Source organism: Etheostoma spectabile, chromosome 7 (assembly GCF_008692095.1).
Source record: "Etheostoma spectabile isolate EspeVRDwgs_2016 chromosome 7, UIUC_Espe_1.0, whole genome shotgun sequence".
NCBI classification, from domain to species: Eukaryota; Metazoa; Chordata; class Actinopteri; order Perciformes; family Percidae; genus Etheostoma; species Etheostoma spectabile.
The window spans coordinates 21,980,786-21,984,989 of record NC_045739.1 but is presented as its reverse complement, the minus strand read 5'-3'; positions in this window follow the sequence as shown (position 1 = coordinate 21,984,989).

The window sequence follows — 4,204 nt, the reverse complement described above, 5'->3', positions numbered from 1 at the left end:
GCGTTGTGTGGAATCAATCATGTTTTATAAAAAGAACACTGATATAGGAAAACTGGTCAATTTGACCTTGAGGACAACATGAGGGTTAAGTAAAAGTACAGCTAAATGTACTTTCAAAGTAAAACTATACATACAATTCAATCAAACTAGATTGATATTATTGATGTCCCATTCGGTGCGTATGTGTTCATTGTCCAGGTCTAACCACCAGGTGGCAGTAAGTCACCATGTCAGCAGCCTCTGTCCCATCAATGGATTTGATGTGTGCCCCAGCCTTTTCATGTGTGAACAAATAAAACATATAATTATGTACTTTAATGTTACTTGTTATGTTGTCATGGTTTGGGATTTTGAAGTCCTGTATTATACCTGCGTCTAACTCTGCCACTCCCATCTGCCTGTCCTCCCATCCCTTGATACCCTTCACCTGCTCATCCTCCCCACTCAGCTGTTCCAGATTCACTCATTAGCTCCATAATATATTGCTGCGTTCATGCCACCTGGGAATTTCAGGGACCATCCCCATGACCGCGTTGTTTTTCCGACTGCCAGCTTTCACTAGGGTGCGTGTTCTTCTTCTTCTTCTTCTTCTTCTTCTTCTTCTTCTTCTGTTATATTGGTGTTTAGCATAACAACTTGTTGCATAATTGCCACCAACTGTTGGGCGTAGCCCGGAGCATCAGGTGTGTGTGTGTGAAAACATGGAGGCCACGATAAAGATTTGCTGCTGCTTTCTTATGTGAGCATACAAACAGCACATCAACAGGTGAAAACGGGAAAAGACACGGATAAGGTGTTTTTCTTCTTTATTTTTATACATAGGCGTATTTATGAATAATTTGAAACATGTTATGTCTGTATATGTTTCTTGGCAGAGACGTGAACAGTTTATTGTCATTGAAATAGTTTCAGTGAACCAAAGTCGCCTACATCAAACGTCGGTTGTCAACAACAAGTCACCAACTGGGAAACTCTGTTAGCCAAATCTAGCCCGAGTTTCCCACAGGAAGTGACGTGTATGGTGACGTTTTCGCTTGGAAAAAAAAGTTTTTCAAAATGAAAAAAGATTAATAGATTTTACAGAATCAAATCATTAAATTGTAGCCATTTTGATTGAATGTTTAGGAATAATTGGTCAAAGTACAATGCCGAGCTGTTTTTGCTCCATTTCTATACAAAGCGGGGATTTGAGATCATTTATTCTTTCATTTGGACAAACTTGGACATCTTCATTCTTCACTGAATTGTCTAGTTAAAACCAAGACCCTTCCACATCTCGCCTGTCTTCCGGGACCGGTTTCCTGACAGGACGCATTTCTAAGGACTGTCTTTGTCTGCTGGCTTGTAAGGAGAGGAGGAAAAAAAAAAATGTAATACATTTTTTCCAAACAACAATTGTGAAATGTCTGTTATAATAATGATCTTTTCTTTTTAAAAAAGATTGTCTCATTGCTTTTGTCCTAGCGTTTTTTTTAGCATCTTGTTTGTTGAACTGTACCAAGTTTTTGATGGCGGTAATGCTTTTTAGGACTTTTTAGGCCTCAGCCTTAACCTTTTCGTACTTTTGCTTCATGTAAAAGACATTTTGCCTCTAGCTATTTGTGCTTTTGGGTTCTTTTGTCTCCGATCCCTGACATATATATACTGTTGCGTTATTGTTGTCAAGCAAATATAAATATGAAATGTCACTTCTTTCTCTTGACGCCATGAAAGCCTTTGACAGACTTGAGTGGTCATTTCTATGGTCAGTCTTAAAGGAGATGGCCCTTGGTAAGACTTTTATTGGTATGGTTAAAGTTTTGTATTCTAACCCCTCAGCCCAAGTCTTAACCAGACGCACCTCCTCCTCTTTGTGTCCAGTTTCTAGATCGCTAAGGCTGTCCCTTGAGTCCTGCACTGTTTGTCCTCAATCTAGAGCCTCAGGCTATTTGCCAATCGATTAAGCCGTCACTAAAATGCATTTGTATTACACAGCATCACCTCGCCCTCACCTTTTTATCATTCTGTGAGGAGTATGGACGCTTATCAGGCTAAAATGAACAGGTCAAAGTCTGCACTGCATCATTTTAATGAGTCTGCTCACGATTCAACCGTCTCTGCTAACATCCCCATTGTTAAGCAGTTTAAATATTTAGGCATTGAGGAATTCCCCTGCTCAAAGCAGATTATCAAACACTACTATTCTGTTGCTCTGAACAACATTTTGAAAGATATCGAAACATGGAATGGTCTCCCCATGTCGATTCAAGCCCGTATCTCTGTGGTTAAAATGATTATTTTACCCAGGAGTTCTATGCTACCTTATTCCCCTCCTTATGGTAATTGGCATAGATTACAATCAGCGGTGTCTAAATTTATCTGGAAAGGCAAGCGGCCGCGACTCAAGATCTCTACTTTACAGAAGAGGAGAGAGGATGGTGGCCTCTCAGTTCCCAACTTTACACATCATTTTTGGTCCTTTGTGATGAGACTTTACTTAAGACCTTACTTGGTATAGCCCAGATGTGTCTGTCTGCTGGTGTACCTTAGAAAGTGCTAAGACGGAGCCTTGGTCACTGTGACGTTCTTTTTGCCAATGTCTCTAATAAACAGTACCAGCTACGCTTGAGCCCTATTAGCTCTCATCTTAACAGAACTTGGAGATTGGCTGAATTTCCAGAAATTCTGCATGTGAAGTAAAGTTATGTAAGCCCTTTATATTATCGAAAAATGTTGACATTTTAGCTGCTGTGCACAGGACAAGGTTAAGTCTATGAGTTACAATTCACATATAAAGCGTGGGGAAACGTCTTCTTCAGCATCTCATGTTCCCCTTCCTCTGTTCCTCGACATGACTGATGGTCCAGCTGCAACGGCTCCAGCACATACAAAAGCCGATCTTGCCTCTGCAGTCATGTTGCCCGTTTCCACAAATCCTACATCCCGTTCTTTCAATGTGCCGTTGTGCCGGTCTCTGACGCAAACTGCCACCAGCTCTCTTTTTGACAAATCTTTGCGCTCATCATGCAAACCAGCCGTTATTGTTTTGACAAGGAGAGATGCTGCGATTTCCAATATCTCATTTTGTACAGCGTGGTGCAGTAGTTTACCATTCTTGGGTAATTCATCCAGTCGCCTTTTTTATTTCTAGGTTCTATTTGGGAACCAGGTGAAGTAGAAATCCTGGCGCCACGAGTGCCTATATGTCTAGACTCCTAAAAAACATGGGAAATCCATTTTGATAACTAGTTAGGCTATATTAACTAGAAAATACTCTTAGATCTTTGTCACTAAAAGAGTTATGGTCAAAATGGGTGATTACGGAAACACCCTTACCGCCGCTCTAATGAAGAATGGACTAAAAAGTTTGCATTCACATTACCAACTTTCAGTAACGCTAAACCTACTCCACAGCACCGTGGAGGAGGGTCTGGCAAATCCACACGGCATTCTGGGATGGGAGAGAAACGTGCTCTGGTTTATTTTCTTTAAACCAATCACAATCGTCTTGGGCGGAGCCAAGCTCCGCACGGAGCCGCTGTTAAATATCCTCAGGAAGGAACTTGTTTTGGTGGAACATGGTGGATGTTCGTTGGAAAGTGAGACTGGGCAGATAGTCTAGCTAGCTGTCTCATATTACCCTGCAGAGATCTGAGGAGCTGTCAACATCAAAGAAAACATGGAAGAATATTGGTACAATTGTCTCGCATCGCGCTGGTAACCATGGTAATATTCTGAACACCCTCATTATTTGCAGATCAAGGACGAAGATTATGGCGAATGAATATCCTGACGTAGGACTGTGTGTGTCTTCCCCTTGTCCATTGTCAGATCGTGTTGTCCTTTGTAGTGTCACCATGTGTAAGTGTTCTGTGCTCCCTGAATTTCCTTTTGTCGCAACGTATGGATTTTTGGACTTCTTTTGATTTTGTGTACTTTGTTTTTGTTAGTGGAATAAATCTTTCAACTCAGACTTCTCTTGCCGGTGGGGGGCACAAGGTGGCACCCCATGAGATGAAGACGTGAGATGTCTGACTTTGTTGCTAAAACAGACTTGAACACACAGGGTGAAAACAGGATCTGCAGCAATGTGCAGTGCCAGGAAAAATATGATGTTTTTTGAGAATGAAACCATGTAAACCTATTCTGGTACAACCTGAAAATGAGCAGAACATGGACGCTTTAAAGGAACAGCTCAGTATCTCACTACAGCGCAACTCAGGGT